The sequence below is a fragment of the Dendrobates tinctorius genome, unplaced genomic scaffold (assembly GCF_039654945.1).
Source record: "Dendrobates tinctorius isolate UK_male_01 unplaced genomic scaffold, ASM3965494v1 ptg000021l, whole genome shotgun sequence".
Classification (NCBI taxonomy): domain Eukaryota; kingdom Metazoa; phylum Chordata; class Amphibia; order Anura; family Dendrobatidae; genus Dendrobates; species Dendrobates tinctorius.
This window is the reverse complement of record NW_027361689.1, coordinates 22,175,701-22,203,212: the sequence shown is the minus strand read 5'-3', so window position 1 is coordinate 22,203,212 and position 27,512 is coordinate 22,175,701. Positions and strand designations below refer to the sequence as shown.

The following is a 27,512-nucleotide window of genomic DNA, read 5'->3' as shown; positions in this document are numbered from 1 at the left end:
GAGGCAGAGGGAGGGGGAAGACTTGGTTGCCTGTACCCTCCACTTCGGCACCCGTTAGGAGCATTCCTCCTTCCAAAGGCAAACCGGGCGCTCACAAGAGTTGCAGTGCGTGGTCCTTTTTTGACACAGTTGCAGATGACATTTGCTTTGTCAAATGCAAGCTGTGTCATCAGAGAGTCAAAAGAGGGAGAAATGTCAGCAACCTCAATACCACAAATATGTGGAAACATGTGCGCACCAAGCACGAGTTGGAGTTGCAGAGACACCCTGAAGACGTAGGCCAACGTACAGCACCACCTACCACCTCTTCAGTTCGTGTTGGGCCCTCTTCCTCCAGCTCACACACTGCTGGTTCGGCTTCCTCACAGGATCGCCAAGGAAGAACCTCTGCCACTGTTGTCCGGAGACCCTGTCAGATTCCACCCATAACAGCACGTTCCCATCCATCACAGCCATCGGTAGCACAGGCATGGGATAAAAGGCGCCCTTACTCGGCAAACCATCCCCGAGCACAGTCTCTGAATGCTGGCATTGCCAAACTTCTGGCAGTTGAAATGCTGTCATTCAGGCTGGTGGACACTGACACCTTCCGGGACTTAATGGCATTGGCAGTCCCCCAATACAACGTGCCCAGCCGCTTTTATTTCAGCAGGCGAGCCGTCCCTGCCCTGCAGAAACATGTTGAGGGCAAAATAAAACATGCGCTACTAAACGCCGTTAGTAGCAAGGTCCACCTGACCACCGATGCGTGGACCAGTAACCATGGACAGGGACGATACCTTTCCCTCACTGCCCACTGGGTCAATGTTGTGGAGCCGGGTACGGATCTGGAGAGTGGCGCTGTACGTGTTCTTCCAACGCCACGGATTGCAGGACTCCAGTCTGTACACATAGACTCCTCCTCCTACTCAAGTTCCTCAGAAACAGCAGAGCAGGAGCCTGTTACGACCGATATGAGCACAGCCGTGGCCAAACGTCAACAGGCTGTACTCAAATTAATTTCTTTGGGGAATCGAAGCCACACAGCGCAGGAGCTCTGGAATGCTATCAAGCTGGAGAGCGATGTGTGGTTTGGGCCAGCGAATCTCCAGCCGGGCTTGGTAGTGTGTGACAATGGCCGAAATCTGGTGGCAGCTCTTGGCCTAGGCAACCTCACACACATCCCATGTCTGGCACATGTTCTTAACTTGGTCGTGCAGAGCTTTCTGAGGGACTATCCGGATCTTGATGCACTGTTGCACAAGGTCCGCATAGAGTGCGCTCACTTGCGACGTTCCAGCACGGCAAGATCGCGCCTCGCTGCTCTGCAGCGACGATTTGGCCTTCCGGAACATCGCATCATATGTGACCTACCCACCCGGTGGAATTCAACGTTACATATGTTGGAGCGGTTGTGTGAGCAGCAGGCAGCAGTCATGGAGTACCAGCTGCATCAGGCGCAAACAAGTCGCACTGTGCGCCGTTCACACTTCAGCACCATTGAGTGGGCCTCTATGAAGGACATCTGCCTCGTTTTGCGTGCCTTCGATGAATCCACGCGGATGGCGAGTGCAGATGATGCACTAGTCAGCATGACTGTCCCCCTTATCTGCCTGCTTCAACAAACACTGCAAGCACTAAGGGATGAGGTTTCAGAAGAGGTGGAGGATGAGGAGTCCCAAATGCCATCTGCTTCTGGACAGTCTGCGCTACGTGTTTCCTCACAAAGGCCTAGGCAGGGGACACTTTGTGAGGAGGATGAGGAGGAGTCGATGGAGGAGGAAGACATCTCTCCAGAGGAGGGAGGTACACAAACCTCTACTCAGTATGTACAGCGAGGGTGGGGTGATGCAGAGCAGGTCGAGGTCACGCCTCAAACAGGGGACAGCGGTTCTTTGGCAGTTGGGAGTCTGCAGCACATGGTTGATTTCATGCTGCAGTGCCTGAGAAACGACCGCCGCATCGCCCACATTCTCGTCTCGGCTGATTATTGGGTGTACACCCTCCTAGATCCTCGCTACCGGGACAGCGTACAAAGGCTCATACCAACGTTGAACCGGGAGCGTAAAATGCGGGAGTATGAAGAGTCACTGGTGCAGTCCATAATGTTTTCCATTCCACCCGACAGCATTGTTGCTAGTGCTTTACAAAGCAGCTCTGTGCGTCGAGGCAGTGGAGGAAACTCTGCACAAAGAGGGAGCAGAGGCAGCGCCGCAGCACAAGGCAAGACCACTATGGCCCAAATGTGGCAAAGTTTTGTGTGTCCACCACAATTGTCTACACCATCAGCGACGCCTCGAGTCAGCAGGAGGCAACGCTTCCGTCAGATGGTGTCAGACTACATGTCTTGCCCTGTCGCTGTACTCCCAGATGGCTCTTCCCCCTTCAAGTTTTGGGTCTCTAAGCTGGATACATGGCCAGAGCTTAGCCAGTATGCATTGGAGGTGCTGGCTTGCCCTGCTGCCAGTGTATTATCGGAACGTGTCTTTAGTGCCGCAGGTGGTGTACTAACAGACCGTCGCACGCGACTATCTTCCGATAATGTTGACCGGCTGACTTTTCTGAAAATGAACAAGGCCTGGATCTCCAAAGACTTTGCCATTCCTCTTACAGACTAAATTAGTGGTTGGCAACTGTATCCAGGTCTGCTGGTGTGTTCATTTTTCTACCACCTGAACTATAATCCCTGTGCTTCAACACAGCCAGTTGTCGCTCAGATGTGTCGTCTGCACAGAGAAACACACTAGCTCCTGTGTTACTGGGGTTCAGTAATGCCAGCTGATCCCCTGCTGTGTGGACGGCAGAGTCACCAGCTCCATCAACATTCAAACCACTACTGATTTTTAACCGTGCCCAACTTAGGTCTCTGGCTCCACTGTCTCTACTATTTCCCCTGACCTCCAACCCCGCCATCTACATCTCTGAAGTGGCGTCAGCACAATCTACACTTGTTCCTGTGTTCCTGTGGCTCAGTCCCATCAGTTTATCCCCTGATGTGTGTCCGGCAAGGTCTCCTGCTCTGTCCACATTCCCATAACCAGTAGTGGGAATGAGGACAGAGCTGGCTAACTTGCCGGACAAACATCAGGGGATCAACTGATGGGACTGAGCACCAGTAACACAGGAACAAGTGTAGATTGTGCTGACGCCACTTCAGAGATGTAGCTGGCGGGGTTGGAGGCCAGGGTAAATAGTAGAGACAGTGGAGCCAGAGGCCTAAGTGGAGCATGGTTAGAATCAGTAGTAGTCCACAACCTCCATAAAAACCGATGCCCATTGGCCTCTGCATGCGGCATGCGTAATCCTGGGCTCCAACAGCGTCAGTTGGTGTTCAGAAGTGTCGTCTCCACAGAGCCAAACACATTCGTTCAAGTGTTAGTGGGGTTCAGCACTGTCAGCTGTTCCCCTGCTGTGGAGATGGCAAGTCTCCTGCTGCCTTCACCTGCCAAAATCCAGTAGGCCCCAGCCTGCTCCTCGCCTAATCCTGGGCTCCAACAACGTCAGTTGGTGTTCAGAAGTGTCGTCTCCACAGAGCCAAACACATTCGTTCAAGTGTTAGTGGGGTTCAGCACTGTCAGCTGTTCCCCTGCTGTGGAGATGGCAAGTCTCCTGCTGCCTTCACCTGCCAAAATCCAGTAGGCCCCAGCCTGCTCCTCGCCTAATCCTGGGCTCCAACAGCGTCAGTTGGTGTTCAGAAGTGTCGTCTCCACAGAGCCAAACACATTCGTTCAAGTGTTAGTGGGGTTCAGCACTGCCAGCTGTTCCCCTGCTGTGGAGATGGCAAGTCTCCTGCTGCCTTCACCTGCCAAAATCCAGTAGGCCCCAGCCTGCTCCTCGCCTAATCCTGGGCTCCAACAGCGTCAGTTGGTGTTCAGAAGTGTCGTCTCCACAGAGCCAAACACATTCGTTCAAGTGTTAGTGGGGTTCAGCACTGTCAGCTGTTCCCCTGCTGTGGAGATGGCAAGTCTCCTGCTGCATTCACCTGCCAAAATCCAGTAGGCCCCAGCCTGCTCCTCGCCTAATCCTGGGCTCCAACAGCGTCAGTTGGTGTTCAGAAGTGTCGTCTCCACAGAGCCAAACACATTCGTTCAAGTGTTAGTGGGGTTCAGCACTGCCAGCTGTTCCCCTGCTGTGGAGATGGCAAGTCTCCTGCTGCCTTCACCTGCCAAAATCCAGTAGGCCCCAGCCTGCTCCTCGCCTAATCCTGGGCTCCAACAACGTCAGTTGGTGTTCAGAAGTGTCGTCTCCACAGAGCCAAACACATTCGTTCAAGTGTTAGTGGGGTTCAGCACTGTCAGCTGTTCCCCTGCTGTGGAGATGGCAAGTCTCCTGCTGCATTCACCTGCCAAAATCCAGTAGGCCCCAGCCTGCTCCTCGCCTAATCCTGGGCTCCAACAGCGTCAGTTGGTGTTCAGAAGTGTCGTCTCCACAGAGCCAAACACATTCGTTCAAGTGTTAGTGGGGTTCAGCACTGCCAGCTGTTCCCCTGCTGTGGAGATGGCAGTCTCTCCTGCTGTCTCCGCATTACAAAGACAGTAGGCCTCTGCCTACACCCTCCTATTTCCTGGGCTTCAACACAGCCAGTTGTAGCTCGGAAGTGCCGTCCACACGGAAAGAGACACTTGCTCCCGTGTCTCAGTGGGGTTCAGTAACGTCAGCTGATCCCCTGCTGTGTGGATGGCAGTCTCTCCTGCTGTCACCTCTTTCAAAATACAGTAGGCCTCTGCCTACACCCTCCTATTTCCTGGGCTTCAACACAGCCAGTTGTAGCTCGGAAGTGCCGTCCACACGGAAAGAGACACTTGCTCCCGTGTCTCAGTGGGGTTCAGTAACGTCAGCTGATCCCCTGCTGTGTGGATGGCAGTCTCTCCTGCTGTCACCTCATTCAAAATACAGTAGGCCTCTGCCTACACCCTCCTATTTCCTGGGCTTCAACACAGCCAGTTGTAGTTCGGAAGTGCCGTCCACACGGAAAGAGACACTTGCTCCCGTGTCTCAGTGGGGTTCAGTAACGTCAGCTGATCCCCTGCTTTGTGGATGGCAGTCTCTCCTGCTGTCACCTCTTTCAAAATACAGTAGGCCTCTGCCTACACCCTCCTATTTCCTGGGCTTCAACACAGCCAGTTGTAGCTCGGAAGTGCCGTCCACACGGAAAGAGACACTTGCTCCCGTGTCTCAGTGGGGTTCAGTAACGTCAGCTGATCCCCTGCTGTGTGGATGGCAGTCTCTCCTGCTGTCACCTCATTCAAAATACAGTAGGCCTCTGCCTACACCCTCCTATTTCCTGGGCTTCAACACAGCCAGTTGTAGCTCGGAAGTGCCGTCCACACGGAAAGAGACACTTGCTCCCGTGTCTCAGTGGGGTTCAGTAACGTCAGCTGATCCCCTGCTGTGTGGATGGCAGTCTCTCCTGCTGTCACCTTATTCAAAATACAGTAGGCCTCTGCCTACACCCTCCTTTTTCCTGGGCTTCAACACAGCCAGTTGTAGTTCGGAAGTGCCGTCCACACGGAAAGAGACACTTGCTCCCGTGTCTCAGTGGGGTTCAGTAACGTCAGCTGATCCCCTGCTGTGTGGATGGCAGTCTCTCCTGCTGTCACCTCTTTCAAAATACAGTAGGCCTCTGCCTACACCCTCCTATTTCCTGGGCTTCAACACAGCCAGTTGTAGTTCGGAAGTGCCGTCCACACGGAAAGAGACACTTGCTCCCGTGTCTCAGTGGGGTTCAGTAACGTCAGCTGATCCCCTGCTGTGTGGATGGCAGTCTCTCCTGCTGTCACCTCATTCAAAATACAGTAGGCCTCTGCCTACACCCTCCTATTTCCTGGGCTTCAACACAGCCAGTTGTAGTTCGGAAGTGCCGTCCACACGGAAAGAGACACTTGCTCCCGTGTCTCAGTGGGGTTCAGTAACGTCAGCTGATCCCCTGCTGTGTAGATGGCAAAGTCTCCTGCTGCCTACACAGTCATACCACTACTGATTTTTAACCGTGCTCCAATTAGGCCTGTGGCTCCACTGTCTCTCGTATTTCCCCTGTCCTCCAACCCCGCCAGTTACAGCTCCGAAGTGGCGTCTGCACAATCCACACTTGTTCCTGTGTTTCAGGTGTTCAGTCCGGTCAGTTAATCCCCTGATGTGTGTCCGGCAATGTCGCCTGCTCTGTCCACATTCCCATTATGGGAATGTGGACAGAGCAGGCGACATTGCCGGACACACATCAGGGGATTAACTGACCGGACTGAACACCTGTAACACAGGAACAAGTGTGGATTGTGCAGACGCCACTTCGGAGCTGTAACTGGCGGGGTTGGAGGACAGGGGAAATACGAAAATCAGTGAAGCCACAGGCCTAAGTGGAGCTTGGTTCAAATTAGTAGTCTACAACCGATCTTAAAATTTCTTCAATGCAGCCTCAGCCTGCTCCGTGCTTGTCCCTGGGCTTCAACACAGCCAGTTGTTGCTCGGAAGTGCCGTCTTCACAGAGTAAAACACTAGCTCCTGTGTTTGTGGGGTTCAGTAACGTCAGCTGTTCCCCTGCTGTTTTGATGGCAATCTGTCCTGCTGCCTCCCAATTGACAGCACATCAGGCCTCAGCCTGCTAAGTGCTTGTCCTGGGCTCCAACATCGCCAGTTGCTGCTCATAACTGACTTTGGCACGGGTACTCCCTCCTGCCCAGCTTGGTTCCAGCCCTGCCTGCTGTTTCCGGGAAGTGTCAATGTCAGTTTGCCACCCCAAGTTGCCATGTCGTGTTGCGGTTGGGTTAGCCGAGGCTAGGGTGCCAGCAGTTTAGGTGCTTCCTATGTGGACTGCGGGTTCTGGTAAGAAAGGCTTGTTCCATAGTGCCAGTAGGACAAGCACCCCCTGTAGGACTGTGTGATTCGGTAACTGCGGCCAGCTTGCGGCATGCCAACTTTGCTTTTCAGGGGTAACTTCTGATACCCCTCCGTGTTCCAGCACCGTCAGCTGGTTCTCGTCAGAGCCTTTGGCCTAGGTGCCTCCATCTCGGTATCCGAGTTCCGGCAACGTCTGCTGGTCCTTGGTAGTGCTTTGTAGCACAGGTACCTCCTGCTTAGTAACCGTGTTCCAGCACCGTCAGCTGGTCCTCGGTTGTGCCATTGGCTCTTATTCCTTCTGCTGCCCCTCCGGGTGCCAGCACTGTCAGCTGGTCCTCGCTATTTCCATTTGCTCTTGCAGCTTATGCTACCCCTCCGGGTTCCTGCACCGTCAGCTGGTTCTCGGCAGAGCCTTTGGCCTAGGTGCCTCCATCTCGGTATCCGAGTTCCGGCAACGTCTGCTGGTCCTTGGTAGTGCTTTGTAGCACAGGTACCTCCTGCTTAGTAACCGGGTTCCAGCACCGTCAGCTGGTCCTTGGTTGTGCCATTGGCTCTTATTCCTTCTGCTGCCCCTCCGGGTGCCAGCACTGTCAGCTGGTCCTCGCTATTTCCATTTGCTCTTGCAGCTTATGCTACCCCTCCGGGTTCCTGCACCGTCAGCTGGTTCTCGTCAGAGCCTTTGGCCTAGGTGCCTCCATCTCGGTATCCGAGTTCCGGCAACGTCTGCTGGTCCTTGGTAGTGCTTTGTAGCACAGGTACCTCCTGCTTAGTAACCGGGTTCCAGCACCGTCAGCTGGTCCTTGGTTGTGCCATTGGCTCTTATTCCTTCTGCTGCCCCTCCGGGTGCCAGCACTGTCAGCTGGTCCTTGCTATTTCCATTTGCTCTTGCAGCTTATGCTACCCCTCCGGGTTCCTGCACCGTCAGCTGGTTCTCGGCAGAGCCTTTGGCCTAGGTGCCTCCATCTCGGTATCCGAGTTCCGGCAACGTCTGCTGGTCCTTGGTAGTGCTTTGTAGCACAGGTACCTCCTGCTTAGTAACCGGGTTCCAGCACCGTCAGCTGGTCCTTGGTTGTGCCATTGGCTCTTATTCCTTCTGCTGCCCCTCCGGGTGCCAGCACTGTCAGCTGGTCCTCGCTATTTCCATTTGCTCTTGCAGCTTATGCTACCCCTCCGGGTTCCAGCACCGTCAGCTGGTTCTCGTCAGAGCCTTTGGCCTAGGTGCCTCCATCTCGGTATCCGAGTTCCGGCAACGTCTGCTGGTCCTTGGTAGTGCTTTGTAGCACAGGTACCTCCTGCTTAGTAACCGTGTTCCAGCACCGTCAGCTGGTCCTCGGTTGTGCCATTGGCTCTTATTCCTTCTGCTGCCCCTCCGGGTGCCAGCACTGTCAGCTGGTCCTCGCTATTTCCATTTGCTTTTGCAGCTTATGCTACCCCTCCGGGTTCCTGCACCGTCAGCTGGTTCTCGGCAGAGCCTTTGGCCTAGGTGCCTCCATCTCGGTATCCGAGTTCCGGCAACGTCTGCTGGTCCTTGGTAGTGCTTTGTAGCACAGGTACCTCCTGCTTAGTAACCGGGTTCCAGCACCGTCAGCTGGTCCTCGGTTGTGCCATTGGCTCTTATTCCTTCTGCTGCCCCTCCGGGTGCCAGCACTGTCAGCTGGTCCTCGCTATTTCCATTTGCTCTTGCAGCTTATGCTACCCCTCCGGGTTCCAGCACCGTCAGCTGGTTCTCGTCAGAGCCTTTGGCCTAGGTGCCTCCATCTCGGTATCCGAGTTCCGGCAACGTCTGCTGGTCCTTGGTAGTGCTTTGTAGCACAGGTACCTCCTGCTTAGTAACCGGGTTCCAGCACCGTCAGCTGGTCCTCGGTAGTGCCATTGGCTCTTGTTCCTTCTGCTGCCCCTCCCGGTGCCAGTACCGTCAGCTGGTTCAAGAGGACAAAGAACAGGAAGACAACCACCAAGATGCAGAACAAGAGAGAGAAGACCAAGAAGCATAAAAAAAACAAAGCAGAAGAACATTAAGCATAAGACTAATACTCTGAGCAAATGATATTATCTTATTTATAAGCAGAAGAAGACTAAGCAGTGTATGGGGGTGAGTCCGTTCCTCCTCGTGGTGCCCCTGGAAAAGGCCTGCTGCTGCAGGCCAAACTGAACGCGGACAAATCCTGTTGTAAATCTTTTGTGACAGGCAGAACGGAAGGTGTAAACTTCTAACTTTTCCAGATAACAACTACAGGAATGCCTGACACAAACAAGAATATGATGAAGAAGAATAGGAAGAAGATGAAGAAGTTGAATATGTAGAATAATAATTGTTGAATAAGAAGAATATGAAGAATGTAAGAAAAGGAAGAAGAAGAAGAAGAATGTAAAAAAAGGAAGTAGAAGAATTTAAAAAAGGAAGAAGAAGAAGAATGTAAAAAAAGGAATAAGAAGAAGAATGTAAAAAAAGGAAGAAGAAGAATGTAAAAAAAGGAAGTAGAAGAATGTAAAAAAAGGAGGAAGAAGAAGAAGAAGAATGTAAAAAAAGGAATAAGAAGAAGAAGAAGGTAAAAAAAAGGAAGAAGAATAAGAAAGAAGAAGAAAGAAGAAGAAGACATACATGTCTGGCAAAATATAAATGAGGCTAACATAGTCAATATCTTTGTAACTCCTAACATCTTTAAAAAAAAAGTTTAATTCCTGCTATTCCATTTGATTGGGCTAAACCTCTATGGCTTTAATGTCTCCTCCACCTCCCACAATACATTCTACATTATTCTTAGTTGTTTTTCTTCATGTAGAATTAACCTACAAGGAAAGAAAGGTTTTTTTTTAATTCCGATATTTTGGCCCCATTGACTTGCATTGGTTCCCGGTATCGGAATCGGCGATACCGATACTTTTTTTAAAGATCGGCCGATCCATTCCGATCCGATATTTTCAAGTATCGGCTGGTATCGCTCAACTCTATTCATGACTTTAATGAGCGGTACCACATGACCACTGAACGCAGGAAGAGCTGGGGCACGAGATCATGGAAGGAGCAGGGGGTGAAGAGATGAGCCAGGAAGGGGTGAGTATGATCTCTGACACCTGCACTCCCCCTCCCCCGCCGATCCCCGTATATGACTCGAGTAAAAACCGAAAGGGGGACTTTCAGCTCAAAAAATGGTCTGAAAATTTCGGCTTAAACTCGAGTATATACGGTATCTCTTAGCGCAGTTAGTATGCTGCTACACTTATTAATTTATTATTTAAAACAGCGATCAATTATTAAAAATCTTTAAGAGTCGTTTCACTTTTAAAAATTATGGCTATCCCTAGGAATTAGGTTGCTTTATTTTTGGAAACAAATGGTCATAGACTCTAGAGTTTGATCTACCGACCCATCCCACTGGAATGATAAGACATAAATTTTGGTTGAATATTTCCAAGATTCAAAATTCCCTAAAGATCCATTTGCCAAAAAGTCAAATTTTTGTCATTCTCTTTTGCGCAGATTCAGCAAAATGCGGGAGCTGGATGACATTTTTCTGAACCTTAATGGGCCATCAAAAAGTTAAAAAAATAAAAAACCTTTATACTTACATCACTGCTTACATCTCCTGCTCCTCCACTACTCACCAACAGCCGTCGGGTCCTTTCCTCATCTTCTGATACCCCATTATTGGAATCTTTGGGTCTCTCGCACAGTGACAGACTTTTGGGAGTCAGGATGCCCGGGAGGGTTCTATGAAGGTGCAAAGGAGGTCATGGTGCACATACTGATGTCATGATACCGTTAACCTCAAGCCTGTGCAGAACCCTCCCATTCACCATAAAATCCGGAAGGCCATCAGAGTGTGAGAGGGATCAGAAGATGCAGCTAAGACTGAACAGTTGATGGTGAGTAGCGGAAGGGCCAGAGAGGTGAGCAGTGAGGTGAGAATAATGATTTCTCTTATTTTTTACATATCATGTCTATTATACTATGAGGTTATGAGAGACCCCATAGCATAATAAGGAACATTAATTTTACAGAGAATAGCTTTGTTAAAATTTGTGAAAATCTGGTGAATTTGGAATTCAGAAGATTCTCTTATCACTAATAAATAGATAATTGGTTATTATACAGTATGTGCCATCACTCTGTCTTGTGGTTGGGCATTTGTTGGGCATTTCACAGTCAAACTGCTCTAACTGTAAAGAACCCATTACTCTTCAGCTACAGAAATCGTCTTTCCTCTACACATAATAAAAGAGGTTGTCCACTACTAGGACAACCCCTTCTGAAACTAAATGTTCATCCTCGATAAAATGAAGTCTATACTCACCTCCCGTACCAGCACCGTTACCGCGGTGTCGGCACTCACTCTCCCCAAGGTTATGATGCAGTGTTGTGACGTGATACTGGCGTCACTGTCCTCACTTTTGGACAAACTGAACAGGAAGAGGAATTCTGAGATCAGCTGCAGCCCTGGCTTCTTCTTCATGTTCAGTTTGCCCAAAGGCAGAGACAGTGACACCAGTGCTGATTGGGTGCCAGGCATCACATGTTACAACGCTGCATCACAGACCAGGGGAGAGAGAGTGCTGATGCCACAGGAGGTGGGTGTAAGCTTTATTATTTTATCGGGGCCAAAGATTTAGTTTAAGAAGGGGTCAACCTCTTTAATGTCCCCTGGTCCTTGTAAGTTCTTTGGAAGGAATAAATCATGTGCCAGTACATTGTATTGAGCCCACATTTTTCTCGGCAGATGATGGCATTGTTATTAAGATATCATTTGCCTCTAACAGCCGTGGGTGGAGCTGCTATCTTGTCAATCTCTTACAGTACCATTGACATAATTCCATCTTCCCACTAGCGCCCCATGACGTGATAGTTGGATGCTGATGGGTTAGCAATTGACTGGGAGTCTGCCAAAGTCTGGTGTTCATGGGAGAGCATAATTTTTATACAGCAGTACTATGGTATTGCTGTTTATAGCTCAAACAATAACAGGTTCTAGTCCCTTAAGGGGATTAACAGTGAAAAATAAAAAAAAAAGTGTTTAAAAATATAGAGAAAAATGTATAAAATTTCAAATCGACTCCGTTAGCCCCATAAAAATAATGAAATATAAAAATAAAAGATACACATTTTATTGTTACATCCATATAAGTTTGATCTATCAAAATATTAAATGAATTAATCCAATTGGTAAACGTTGCAAAGAGAAAAAAATGTATAATTGTGGAATTGCACTTTTTTCTCACTTTTGACACACTTTGACTTTCTTTCCTGTTTTCCAGTACATTACATGAAAAAATTAATGGTGTCATTCAAAATTACAACTCGTCTCGCAAGAAATAAACCCTCATATGGCTAGGTCGATGGAAAAATTAAAAAGGTATTGGAAGAAGAGGAATAAGTGAAAACACAAAAAATGGGAAAATATTTGGGAAAGGGCTACTAGAGATGAAAAAAATTGGGCGCAATGAAGATCCTTGTGGTCCTAATAATTATAATCACTGATCATTTACTGTACCCATGCAGTTAACATAGAGGACACTAATATTTTACTTTCCTGAGGATTTCTGTATTCTCAGCGAAAAGCAAAATGCTTACCGTAATTCCTTGCAGCAGCTGTTATAAAATCTGTAGCACCGAAGTAAGTAAAACTCAGTGGATCAAGTGTAAGAGAGATGCTTGTGTAAGCCACGAACTCAGATGATTTGATGTTACATTCCGACATAATATGCAGCATTGCCCTGTGTAAAAGAATAATCGGAGAAAATACGTCAGAGGCATTGAATGCCATTCATTACTGCAAATAGTAATATAAAATACCTTTTTAAAAGACTAAATGGGTTTTACAGTTTATAAAACCCAATCTCACATAAACTATCAGGTAATTCTGAATAAATATTATTATTATTATTATTATTATTTATTGTTATAGCGCCATTTATTCCATGGCGCTTTACATGTAAGGAGGGGTATACATAATAAAAACAAGTACAATAATGTTAAACAATACAAGTCATAACTGGTACAGGAGGAGAGAGGACCCTGCCCGCGAAGGCTCACAATCTACAAGGGATGGGTGAGAATACAGTAGGTGAGGGTAGAGCTGGTCATGCAGCGGTTTGGTCGATCGGTGGTTACTGCAGGTTATAGGTTTGTCGGATGAGGTAGGTCTTCAGGCTCTTTTTGAAGGTTTCGATGGTAGGTGACAGTCTGATATGTTGTGGTAGAGGGTTCAAGGGTAGGGGTGATGCGCGAGAGAAATCTTGTATGCGATTGTGGGAAGAGGAGAAAAGAGGGGAGTAGAGAAGGAGATCTTGTGAGGATCGGAGGTTGCATGCAGGAAAGTACCGGGAGACGAGGTCACAGATGTATGGAGGAGACAGGTTGTGGATGGCTTTGTATGTCATGGTTAGGGTTTTGTACTGGAGTCTCTGGGCAATGGGGAGCCAGTGAAGGGATTGACAGAGGGGAGAAGCTAGGGAATAGTGGGGGGAGAGGTGGATTAGTCGGGCAGCAAAGTTTAGAATAGATTGGAGGGGTGCGAGAGTGTTCGAGGGGAGGCCACTGAGCAAGAGGTTGCAGTAGTCAAGGCGAGAGATGATGAGGGCATGGACTAGGGTTTTTGCAGATTTTTGGTTGAGGAATGAACAGATTCGTGAAATATTTTTGAGTTGAAGTCGGCAGGAAGTGGAAAGGGCTTAGATATGTAGTTTGAAGTAGAGATCAGCGTCAAGGATTACCCCGAGGCAGCGAGCTTGTGGGACTGGGAGAGTGGGCAGCCATTTACTGTAATGGATAGGTTCATTGGGGGGGTCACGTGAGATGGGGAAAGATGATGAATTCTGTTTTGTCCATGTTAAGTTTCAGAAATCTAGCGGAGAAGAAGGATGAAATAGTGGACAGACATTGAGGGATTCTGGTTAGTAGGGAGGTGATATCTGTTCCAGAGATGTAGATCTGTGTGTCATCAGCATAGAGAAGATACTGAAAGCCATGAGATTCTATGAGCTGTCCCAGGCCAAAGGTGTAAATGGAAAGGAGCAGGTGTCCTAGGACTGAACCTTGTGGGACTCCGACAGATAGGGGTTGAGGTGAGGACGAATAATGGAAGGGACTTCCCATTGCAGGATCCCCATCATTGACCAGAAGTCAGATTGGTTACAAGAGGGTCTCTCTCTATTTCTCTTTCTCTATCCTGTCCTTTATTACATTAACAGACTATTGATTTCTATTATAAATCCAATAGGTGATGTAATGTAATTTTTATTTGTCCCATTGGTGGCGCTGTAGGAAAATTGAACACTTACTGTCGCATTTCCATAAAGATTACCGCTGATCACCAGAGGTTTGAGTAATTTCTAAAATGGTAGCGAAAAGGTGAGGTTTTGCACTACTAGAGGAGAGATGTAGATCTTCCACATACAGTGTATGGAAATTGAAGGTGACCTGTCAAAGAGGTCCGAACTGGATGACTCAATCACCTAGAAAATAGGTGGTGGATAGGAGGCCAAAAGCGGTTTTATTATCTATGAGCTTGACAGTGAGTTTGATGCCATGACATAAGGCCCCAAATGTAAGGGAGAAGCACCATAGAGTTTCTTCTTGCAGCCAATTTTGTGATCAAATGAAAATCTAAAGAGGATCAAAGCCAAAAGCATTTATCAGCTACCTACTTGATAGTGGGATATCAGTGGTGCCCTACCTCTGTCTAACTCAGATGTTTCCATAACTCCCATATAGTTGCATAAAGCAGCAGCATGCTTGACCACCTTTCTGTTCAAAACTCATCCTAACCACACCCATGTAGGTCAGAGCCATCAGGATGCTTAATTCTAGTAATGCGTGTATTTTACTGAAATATCCCTTTAAATCTCAATGACAAAGAACACTATCACTCAAATTGTTCTTAGAGACTAAATTATGATTTTTAAGACAATTCCATCAAAAAGGCCACCAATATCTCTTATTGCAGAAATAGCAGGGGCTTTAAAGGGAAGTTTGGTGAAGTCATACCAATTTATGGGATTTTGTCAGCCCTAAAATACAATTCTAAATAAGAATTTACTTATGTAGGGACTTAATTCTTATATTAATCATACATGTACTTTATAAATAAATTCATTTGTTGTGCAAGAAAATAGCATTTATTTCCATGGTCTAATTAGGGTGATTGGTCCAACCTTGGCATGGCTGAGGTGCAGCATTTCACTATGGAAGGAAAGTTCTGCTCCAGCTGCTATTAAAATCTTCTTTAATGAAAAGCCATTAAAACATACAATGGTGAAGACTCTCCATATAACCACACCACAACAGAGATGACAGGCTACGCGTTTCGACCAGACGGTCTTTGTCTTTGACAAAGACCGTCTGGTCGAAACGCGTAGCCTGTCATCTCTGTTGTGGTGTGGTTATATGGAGAGTCTTCACCATTGTATGTTTTAATGGCTTTTCATTAAAGAAGATTTTAATAGCAGCTGGAGCAGAACTTTCCTTCCATGGTTTATGACGTTGGTCCGCATGGAGCTCCGAGTTTCTGCGCTTGATCTCTGGTGAGCTGGCTATTTCTTTCTATTTCTATTTGGGCAGCATTTCACCCGCTGAGTTTGAATACCTCCATATCTCTCTGGTGATTGACAGCTCTGGCTCAGTCAGGAGAAATCTTGTGTCTGCGTTTGCAAAGAGATGAGAGATGTGTGTGCACACGCGATAATATAAGAATTTCCAGTGTGAGCAAATGCAAATACCAGGTTTCGCCTGCGAAAGTGAGGGCTTTGGTCAAGCCAGTACTGTTAATCACCAAAAATGCAGATGGAGATATACATTACAACTCTGCATTGTTCCATTGAAGTGAATTGGAACAGAGCTGGAGTACGAACACTACACAGTGTGGTGTTCCAGCTCCTTACACAGTTTTCTTCCAGCGGCACAAAGAGCTGTACACAGCTGATCAGTAGGTGTCCTGGATTTCGGACCACCACTGAGCTGATTAATGACATGTCTTGAAGTTAGCTGCTCAATATCTTAGTTCTGGACAATTACTGCAAGTCTGTTGCCCTGTAATTGTGTAAAACCTTGGATATAACTAGTGTGCTGTGTGTAAGGGGGTGCCAACAAGTCATTTTGCCTTGGCTGTAGAATTCACAAATAAGGTAACGGCAGTAGATTGAAACTCAATTTCATGGATCAATGAAGGCCTGTCTACAACTGTGGTATAAAATTGTGAAAGGGTCCAGCAGGGATGCTATTGATTATCTCTTTTTGATAGCAGAGACGTTTTTGTGACTTGCAGAAAATAAAAAGTTTGCAAAAAGTTTTTTTTTTTTCGTTATTCTAGCCTCCTAGGGCTTGCCAACCACAAAACTTGCTAACTAGGCACATTGTCCAATACCTTCCACTGGGTAATTGGCTTCAGTGGTGAGATGAATTTTGTGATGGTCTGTTTCCCAACTTTTAGAACTGAAGAAGTTAAGATTTGTAGGTGTTTTTGCATTTCATCTACTGGCTTAGTGGAGCATTTGATAAATGGGAGCCAGCCTTCGTCAAGGAAAATCCCTTTCTTTATTGTACTTTTCTGTGTTTCAGCAACAGTGCTCCACTTAGCTCTGCTTGACTTCAGCACAAGGAAACATGAAATGCTACAGCAGATAGCAGCTGTTTCTTCCAGATCCTCTGATCTTTTCCTCCTTTATTTAAAAACTCTGGCCGTGTCACACGCTGTTGTGGATTCTGTGATCACATTCCCCGAGCAGTAGGTTTTGAAAAAAAAAAAGAAAAAAAAATGAAGGCAAAGAGCGAGCATATTCCCTATAAATCAACACCTAAAATGCCAAAGTGTTGCCATTGCTTGACAAGTAATTTGGTAAATCAAAACAGACACATTATCAATTCTGTCTGTGTCATAGTATCACTATTACTGACTGACTGCCTGAATTTAATATGGAATTATAGAGAATGTATTACTGTCAGGACAGTCTTCTTGACCCGAGTTTCCTGAGATTTCCTATTCCAGGGTGGAACATTCAATTTTAAAGTTTCTCCAATAGATGACTCAAATTTTGATGAATTACTAACCAACCAACATAAGTATCCAATCAAGTATGGAGTAAATAATTGAAACTATAGAATGTTGGCAAAGAGTATGAAAAGATGCTGCCAACATATATATATATATATATATAAAAAAATCCAAATTTATAGGAAGGATGATGGAAAAGCTATTCACAAAAATAAATGGGGTTGTCCAGCCTTAGGCAACAAGTCTGCAGTTACTCTGTAGACTTGAATCCTCACATCGTGCCCACCATGCACTGTGATGATTATTCCAGTGCTGGGAAGGGGAGGTCATGTGACTACAAGTATATGATTTGCATACTTTTTATTTATTATTATTATTATTTATTTATATGGCACCATTAATTCCATGGTGCTGTACATGAGAAGGGGGGTTACATACAAAGTTATAGATATCATTAACAGTAAGCAAATTTATAATAACAGACTGGTACAGAGGGGAGAGTACCCTGTCCTTGAGGACTTACATTCTACGGGATAGTGGGGAAGAGACAGAAGGTCGCGGGTGCAGCAGCTCTGGTGGTGATGAGGCGGCAGCTCGGGCGGTGGTGAGGCGGCAGAATGGTTATTGCAGGCCCTAAGCTTTACTGAAATTATGGGTTTTCAGGTTCCGTTTGAAGGATCCAAGGCTGGTGGATTAATGGACATGTTGAGGCACGGAATTCCAGAGGATAGGGGATATTCGGGAGAAGTCTTGGAGGCAGTTGTGTGAGGAATGAATAAGTATGAGGAGAGTAGGAGGTCTTGGGAGGATGGAAGATTGCCCACATTCCGAATAGACTATGTCTGACCTCACGCATACACTTGCATTGAGCAAGGAAGTGTCCACCTTGTCGGCATGTAACAGCATGTATGAATATCACATACTAGAGGCACTGTAGAATCCGCACAGTGCACAATTCCACAATTCACACAATGTGCATTCACATAGAGTGACTGCAGACTTGTAGCATGAGGCCAATCAAGTATGATAAAACCTGTTTTATTAAACCTTGGACTATAATCAAAAAACACACAAATAAAAGTATTTAAAACCATATAGTAGGTGCCACATACCATGATAAAAAAGCAGATCATCTAATTAATAGCAAACACTAACTAATGTGGACACTGATGCAGTATTTCATTCAATTTGCAGATCATGGTGAATTTCAACAATTTAAAATTTGATTCACGATGGAACTTTAAAAAATACTTAATGATTGCTGGATATGCTGAAAAGTGCTTAAACTATAAAGTGGGCTCACATGATGTGATCGCAAGGGCTTCTGTGGTTCCCCTGAGGCTCGGTCGCCACAGAGGTACTGCACCTTCTCCTAAGGTGTGGTGCCCCACCATCCAGGTAAGTTGGAGGCTCCTGACCACGCTCCAACACTCGCACCCCACACAATAGAGTAGTTCAGCAAAACCACATTGCGGCTCCTTGCTTAGAGAGAAGCAGAGCACCTTTGGTGGTTCCCTGCTTGGAACACAAAATGTGCTGGGAGGTGGATGGAGTTGAGAATACATAAGAGAGCGGGATGGTTTAGGATTACAGGTCAGTCAGTCAGTCGGTGAGTGAGGCCGAGAGAGGAAGCAACTCGGAGAGGAGTGGGGATCCCTGGAAGAGGGATGGAGGAAGGAGTGCTGCAGCTGCCTGTCAGGATCCCCGCACTGCACTTGCTCACTGAGCCAGTGCGGGTGTCCTGAGTACAAAGACAGTGCTCAAAGATACCTGTGGAGCAGGGCAGCAGCGGTGATGATGCGTGCTTCAGAGTATCAGGATCTGAAGCACATGACTGCTGGGGGCGTGGCCTAAGCTCCACAGATCTAGGAGCTGCAGGGAAACTCCTAGAAAGGTAACTACAGGAAAATGTTACCAAGGGGCATAGACAGAGACAGAAACCAGATGAAACCAGGGTCAAAGCACAAGATAGCAATACAGTACCAAAGGGTTAGACAGAATATATAGTCAGGACGTAGCAATAGGTCAGAAAACCAGAACGGGCAATATACGGTACAATAGGGACAAACTGTAACGGAGTAACGATAGCCAAGCCAGGAGGTCAGAACCGGAGAAGACAATAGTACCAAAGCGAGAGATGGAGTACAGAGTGAGGGAACAGGCCAGGTCATACACGGGAAGCAAACAAGCAACGCAGAATACACGCACACCAGGGGTCAGACACACCAGAACAACAGTATAGCTGACAGAGAACCCTGGTAAAGAGTGAGTATAAATACCCCTCCCAAATCCAGAAAGAGGCCACGAACACTTAACCCTGTGAGTGCAGGGCAAGAACCCTGTTCAAACCATGACACTGCCTCAGTGATCTGAGCCAGCTGGCACGGGAAAGGAAAGAAAGAGAAGGACATTGAACTGAAGCCTGAGCTTCCATAGGAGAGAAAGACAAGTACGGAATGTAGGAGTAAAAGGGAACACAGAGGACGTGGGTTAGAGGAAGAACCCTGCCTAGAAGTTCTAAGCGCAAGGCCGGGGCCTGGTCCCCGAGGTTGTATGGACACTAATGGTTCTGCAGCAGACACCGGTGGAGTAGTGGGCTGTAAATGCACTACTCCCATCTAAGACTTGAGGGCACAACAGCAACACAGATAGAGAGCCGGGACTTAGGAGTAGAGAGTCCCCGAAGCAGGCTAGAGCTGTCTGCCGTGCAAGTAGAGTTCTTGGGAACATCTGTCAGGAGGAACTCCAGTGTAACTCAGTACTATGTGATCTTCACACTTAAAGGCGCTATAGAGGAGATGTTCAGAAAAGGCGCTTAAGTTGGCGGAGCATGGAAGGGAGCATTCCATCTTGCCTGGGGGTTGACTGAGTCCCTGACCCGGAGGACACAGCACAGAAGCAGGCACTACAGACTGTGAGTAAAGCTTTGGAACTACATGCCCTGGTGTCCTCCATTCCTTCCTGCGTCCGTCCGCCTGGCACTGCTACATCCCCTGCGCCAAACACTACACCATCTAAGTGTCTCCACATCTACACTGCCCTGGGACAACAGCCCTGCCTGTGGAGGGCTATAACATCATTGCTGCACCACACCATCTGTCCCGGAGGATCTGTCTGCAGCGTCGGCTTAACACCTCCCTTGCTGAACACCACAGGTGGCGTCACGAACTATTCATTTATCTACATTCCACCATTCACACTTCCCCTATTACTTGGGCACCCAGGGCCACGGTCCGGGTCACCGCTGCTGTGACATATACCACCGATACCTGCCCGGTACCAAGTACCCCACAGCCCAGGGAGGGCGACCCTTTTCCCGATAATACTTTGCAACTATTTTATCACATGATCAAGGGTGGCCAATCCGGTGGGACTATCACAGGCATTATAGTAAATGAGGTAGGAAAAATACATGAGTCTTTTGGCCAACTTGGTAAATGTTTTGAGCGGCAGCAATGCATCACGGCAACCAGGACAGATGGTGAAACTTCTGCAACTGTTTCCATCTCCAGCCAGTTATCTGTATCTTGTTACACCTCCTCCACTTTTCTTCAACAGGCATGACCCTATCGCCAACAGTCACAGGATACAGCACTGATTCCATACACTGCCCTCATTTTTATGTTCTCGTAAGACAATGCATTGCCAAGTAGTTTTGCAGGTTAAAAGCATGAGGGACAAAAGCAATACAGCAAACAAGTTGTTGCTATGCATCGAGAAGTAAATCTCCTACTAAATGGTTTCCTATCAACTGCGTTTAGGCATTGCCATGAGTGACTGCCTGGAATATTGTGGCTGTCCTTTGTTTGGGAAAAGTAACTCATACTCCCTGCATGGCACATGTCCTCAATTTAATCATTCAAAATTTTGTAAAGAAATATAACTACCTGAAGAACTTAATGCCTATGGCCAAGAAATCATCCTGTGCCACCACTAGGACTAGAACAAGTAGCAGGGGCAGCACGCACCAACAACAGCTACAGTATATTTGACATGATGGAACTGATGTTTTATATGCCAGGAGATATGCAATGCCTTTTGGCCTCCAAACATGGTGTGTATTTTAGCTTCCAAAGGGTTAAACTTTGGTCTCCTCTGAACATATTATATTCTCCCAGTATTTCACAGGCTTGCCTAAATGTTGATGAGCAAACTTTAAACATACTTGAACATGATTTTTGTTCAACAATAACGTCTTACATGGAGAGTATGCATCCAGGCGATGGAGGTTGAATACATTACTTACAGTTTTCTTTGAAACAACTGTTTCTGCTGATTCTAGGTCTTTATGTAGCTCTCCACAGGTGGTCATTGGCTCTTGGACATCTCTTCTGATAGTTATTTTCACTCCTCTGTCTGAAATATTGCAGGGATCACCTGGTCGTTGCTGGTTTATGGTGAAATCAAGTTTTTCCACATCTGAATTATGGTCCCAGTCTAAAAGTGTGTTGATATCCTGCACCAAAGCCATTCAACAAGCTTTATTTGACTGGCGAATCATGACATACAATGAAATGTCTGTGTTCGGTATCGGACACTAGATGTCTGCTACGAACCCGGAACTTCCCGGTTTGGGTTCGTTCATCCATAGTCATAGGCAATCTTATGTGTGTGGGGATGGGATTAAGGTGGTGGGAAATCATTTGTGTATTCTGTAAACTAATAGCTTCAAATATGCTTGTCCTGCTAATAGTCTAAATTAGGAAACTTAGGTGTTATGATGAGTCACCGAAGGAGGAAAAAACAAAACAACAGCTAAGTCCAGAAAAACCAGAGAGGTTGGCAGCTATCGGATTGCAGACCCCTGAACCTATCCACAACAACTAGCAGTAGCCGTGGGGGGTTCCTACGGTGCCCTAGACCCCTCGATCACAGCCGGAGAACTATATAGCCTAAAGACAGAAAGGGGAAAAACTAAACTGCCCCAGAGCAGACCCCAAAGCAATAGGCAGCTCCCAACATATAATGACGGTGAAGCAAGATGAAAACACTAACACAGATAGAAAGATAGGTTGAGCAAATGATGGGGCCCAAGCTAACTACATAGGACAGGATAGGAAAGCTGCTGTCTGCCATCCGCAAAACCCCTATCAAAATGAGCCAACCGACTGATAGGAAAAACAGGCCCTGAAGACGCTAGGCTTCAAAAGACTATATCAGCACTCAGGTATATTCTGAAGACAGAGCAAAAGATCAACAGATCAGAGACAAAAAATGGAATTCAGCTCACCCCCGGCCGGGGATGGCAGAACTTCCAAAAAACAAGGCAAAACAAAAACCAAACTGAAGTGTACAAAGCAGAGCAGAAAAACTTAGCTTTGAGATGCAGGAATCAGACTGGTCTCCAAGAATCCAGCAGGAAAATCACCAGCCAGGAAGAAGGGCGTCGGCAGCCTTATATCCAGTCCTCAATTCCAGCCACCAAGTCATCATCTAGCTGCCCATGTGTTTGGTAATCAGCCTCACTACCTTCCTTCACCAGAGGAGGGAGTTCATCAGACGTCAATGGTGAAGGGAAAAATGAACTCACAACAGTACCTCCCCCTTGAGGAGGGGTCACCGAACCCTCATCCATGCCACCAGGGCGATCCAGGTGAGCCCGATGAAAGGCACGCACCAATCTTTCGGCATGAATATCAGAGGCAGAGACCCAGGAATTATCCTCCTGACCATAACCCTTCCACTTAACCAAATACTGGAGTCTCCGTCTAGCCAGACGGGAATCCAGTATCTTCTCTACCTCATATTCCATGTTACCTTCAACCATTATAGGGTCAGTAGGTGCCACCACAGGAACTACAGGTTCAACAAACCTCTTCAACAAGGACTTATGAAACACATTATGAATTTTAAATGTGACAGGAAAAGCCAACCGAAAAGAGACCGGATTAATAATCTCCAAAATCTTGTAAGGTCCAATAAATCTAGGCTTAAACTTAGGAGAAGCCACCTTCATAGCGATATTTTTTGATGACAACCAAACCATATCACCCACCTTAAACTGGGGACCAACGGTCCTATGCCGGTTGGAAAACCGCTGGGCCCTTTCCTGGGAGAGAGACAACTTATCCACTACTTGGTCCCAGATCTGGTGCATTCTCTCCACCACAGTATCAACACCTGGGCAGGCAGAAGGCTCCACCTGCCCTGAAGAAAATCGAGGGTGAAAACCAAAGTTACAAAAAAAAGGTGACATCAAAGTGGCAGAACTAGCTCTATTACTTAAAGCAAATTCGGCCAAGGGCAAAAATGAAACCCAATCATCCTGATCGGCAGAAATAAAACATCTCAAATACGACTCCAAAGTCTGGTTTGTTCTCTCCGTCTGCCCATTGGTCTGAGGGTGAAACACAGAGGAGAAGGACAACTGAATTACCAGCTTGGAACAGAAAGTCCTCCAAAATCTAGACACAAACTGAACTCCTCTGTCAGATACAATGTTCTCAGGAATCCTGTGCAAGCGAACCACCTGTTGCAAAAACAAGGGCACCAACTCAGAGGAAGATGGCACCTTAGGGAGTGGTACAAGATGGACCATCTTAGAGAATCTATCACAAAAAAAACACAGCTTATTACGCCTTCTGAACTCCTGACGTTGCGCCCTAGACAAAACTCTATCACATTGCATAGGTTCAGACGTTTGTTCAACAGGTGGCAACATCTCTCGTGTAGTTTTGCGTTCACGTAAACGCCGATCTACCTGAATGGCTAATGACATAGAATCATCAAGACCAGAGGGAACAGGAAATCCCACCATAGTATCTTTTACAGTTTCTGACAAACCCTTCCGAAAGAGGGCTGCCAAGGCACCATCATTCCAGGTAGTAAGACCGCCCACTTTCGGAATTTTTGACAGTACAACTCTGCCGAATCCCAACCCAGGCTTAATGCCAACAGGGTCTTTTCAGCCTGATCAATAGCATTAGGTTCATCATACAACAACCCCGAGGCTTGAAAAAATGCGTTCACATTATTCAGAATAGGATCATCAGGTTTCAAAGAAAACGCCCAATCCTGGGGATCGCCGCGCAGCAAAGAGATGACAATTTTAACCTGCTGCGCGGAGTTCCCCGACGAGTTAGGCTTCAAGGCAAAAAATAATTTACAATTATTCTTGAAATTCAAGAATTTAGACCGATCCCCCAAAAATACATCAGGAGTATGAATCTTTGGTTCAGCAGCATGTGAATGAGCAAGATAGGCGGAAATTCCCCGTACTTCAGCAGCGAGCTGCTCCACACGATCAGACAATTGCTTCATCTCCATTGAGAGAAAAATTCCCCCTACGGCCTCAGAGATATAGAGGAAAAAATATGCACACACAAAAAAAAAAAAATTCTGACACTTTTTTTTTTACAATTCTCTCCTGCTATTGAGTACCCTAGGATCTGCGGTATGGCTGGTGATTCTGTTATGATGAGTCACCGAAGGAGGAATAAACAAACAACAGCTAAGTCCAGAAAAACCAGAGAGGTTGGCAGTTATCGGATTGCAGACCCCTGAACCTATCCACAACAACTAGTAGTAGCCGTGGGGGGTTCCTACGGTGCCCTAGACCCCTCGATCACAGCCGGAGAACTATATAGCCTAAAGACAGAAAGGGGAAAAACTAAACTGCCCCAGAGCAGACCCCAAAGCAATAGGCAGCCCCCAACATATAATGACGGTGAAGCAAGATGAAAACACTAACACAGATAGAAAGATAGGTTGAGCAAATGATGGGGCCCAAGCTAACTACATAGGACAGGATAGGAAAGCTGCTTTCTGCCATCCGCAAAACCCCTATCAAAATGAGCCAACCGACTGATAGGAAAAACAGGCCCTGAAGACGCTAGGCTTCAAAAGACTATATCAGCACTTAGGTATATTCTGAAGACAGAGCAAAAGATCAACAGATCAGAGACAAAAAATGGAATTCAGCTCACCCCTGGCCGGGGATGGCAGAACTCCCAAAAAACAAGGCAAAACAAAAACCAAACTGAAGTGTACAAAGCAGAGCAGAAAAACTTAGCTTTGAGATGCAGGAATCAGACTGGTCTCCAAGAATCCAGCAGGAAAATCACCAGCCAGGAAGAAGGGCGTCGGCAGCCTTATATCCAGTCCTCAATTCCAGCCACCAAGTCATCATCTAGCTGCTCATGTGTTTGGTAATCAGCCTCACTACCTTCCTTCACCAGAGTAGGGAGTTCATCAGACCTCAATGGTGAAGGGAAAAATGAACTCACAACACTTAGGGTTGGGTTGGGCTCGCAGCTGTAACATGGACCATAAAATATTGTCGTATGACTGCACCCTTGTAGAGATAATGGAAATTATGTTGAAATTGTCACAGGAAGTCCAGTTTATTGATTTGGATGAGTCTAAGAATTTATAATAATTGCCTTGGTTATTGTTGCATATTCATTTATGCATAAGAGCTTCTACCATATTTATGCATTAATCCTCCAATGCATTACTGATAAATGTAAGTTATGCCAATCACAAGTCTGCCAGTAATGGAATATGTATCTCATCCTTTATAAATGGCTGCTGTTGGATTTTATTACAATTAACCCATATTCTTCATACAAAAAAAGTCACTTTAGTTGCTAAGAATGTACTGTTTTTCTATATTAATTTATTATACCCGTTTATTTTACGATACCATGCACCATCTTCACTGATTGATTCACATGTTCGCTAAATTTGCACATTGAGTGAGTAATTAGCAGTGAAGTTGTGCTCACACTTTGAAAAGTCTTCTATTAAATTGGTTTTTACAAACACAGATAATCCAGCATATACAAAGGAAAGGTGGAGATTTGTTTTCATCTGCATCATAAAGGAATCAAAAGCTCTGCGCTTTAAAGAATAATGTAACTAACTAGTTTATGCCCCATTATTCAGCAAATGCCAGGGCAGGCGGTGACATGGATTTTAATGATACACCACTGCATGCCTGTACGTTGATGATCCACGTTTACGAGCATCAAGCTTTAACTGCATAGGTTTTGATTTGCTTCATAGATTTTTAGAACAATAATACTCCAGGACCAAATTCATCGCGACCTCTCTTGCGAAATGGAATGATACTTTAAGATGAAAATGTGTTCTCCAGTTGCTCACAGGCAAAGGTACAGGTCAGTAGACAGCACAGATGAAGAGTGGCCCATTCCTCACTCATAAAGCCTCAGGGAGCAATAGCAGCTTAGCATGTGTTTCATATGTCTTATATCCAGAAGCACAGTTGTGAAATCTGCGTAATAAAAATGATGTTCTAAATAAAAGAAAATGTATTACTCATGGCGAACCCAGTTGGATAAATACAGTTAGGTCCATATATATTTGAACAGAGACAACATTTTTCTAATTTTGGTTCTAGACATTACCACAATGAATTTTAAACAAAACAATTCAGATGTGTGACGAGTGTCAGCTTACACTGAGTCGTTCTTCCTAGAAAGAGTGGACCCTCTGGGCCGTGGCACCCACCCACCTAGGGCGAGCTGACCTAATGAGAACCACCCCCTATATAGGGAGTGTCAGGGGCAAGACCAAGGGGGTGAGCCACCACGGCAGCTGGACCAGACGACCGGCTCAGGGAAACAAGACAAGGCAAGACGAGTCATTAATTCAAAGAAACTTCATTAAGGAAGACTTCAGGTACAACAGGTGCAAAACGTGGACACACAGAACATAAGCAAGGTGCATGCAAGGGCACGCCGAGGTCCAAGACTTGAGGAACTCTTCAGGGTGCAACAGGAGCAAACGTGAACACACAGAGTTCGTAGAACAGGGTGCGTGCAATGGCACACCGAGGTCCAAGCATGGAATGTGCAGATGGTAATCGGACTCCGGACAACAGTCCACGATCCACCAGGATATCAGGGCCTGTAGCTCAGAGGGTGATCGGCAGGATCCAGACATCCAGAAGTCAACCAGGGTTCCATGCAAGGAAACAAGACAGGGTTAATGACATGGTGCGTGTCACCGGACACGTCAGGATCAGGTTCACAGGACAGAGACCAGCGCATGCCGAGGGGCATACCAGGGATGGGTCAGGTTCACAGGACGGTGGCCTGCGCATGCCAAGGGGCATGCCAGGGAGAGACACAGGGTATGGTTTCATCGGAATCCAAGTGCTGGCATCGACCGACAGGGTCCTGGTATCTGGCTACGGACATCAGCTCCGGACATCAGGCCGCAGTCATCTAGGTCCGGACCTCTGGCAGCGGTCGGCAGGTAATGGAATCCGGCAGGCAAACTAGGGGTCAGAGAAGAGCAAAAGAGACAAAGGCTTTGTGCAAGAGTAGCACGAAAAGGCACAGTGTGAGAACCAGCGTGAGTGCAAGGAAGCACAGAGACCACGGCTGGGAGCACCGGCAGGTGGTACCGACGATGGCAGTTGCAAGCGGGCACGACAAGAGGCGACACCACTGCGGGGCCACGCAGCCAGACCACTATAGCACTGGACGGGGCACGGCTGGGGCACATAGGCGAGCACGGCTAGAGGCGGCACGGCTGAAGCACACCAGGCAGGCACAGGCGACCAGGCATGTGCACGGAGGCACGGAGCCACAAGGCAGGGCTAGGCAAAGGGTACAGGACAGAGCCACATGCGAGACAGCATGGCAAAGCCTAGTACAAAATGTGCAAGAGCGCACGAAACAACAGGGACAAGACAAAGAATGAGGCAGAGACCTGCGCATGCGGAGAGCATGCCAAGGACAGGGA

General features: G+C 46.9%; 1 long non-coding RNA gene across 1 annotated transcript in view; it reads right to left on the bottom strand.

Moving 5' to 3' along the window:
- The window catches only part of LOC141083725 (uncharacterized), an 85,912-nt gene that overhangs the window by 2,973 nt on the left and 55,427 nt on the right, over positions 1-27,512 (bottom strand). The window contains exon 2 of the long non-coding RNA XR_012230804.1: positions 12,383-12,525. This is a non-coding gene — a long non-coding RNA (uncharacterized lncRNA). The remainder of the gene's footprint in view (positions 1-12,382; positions 12,526-27,512) is intronic.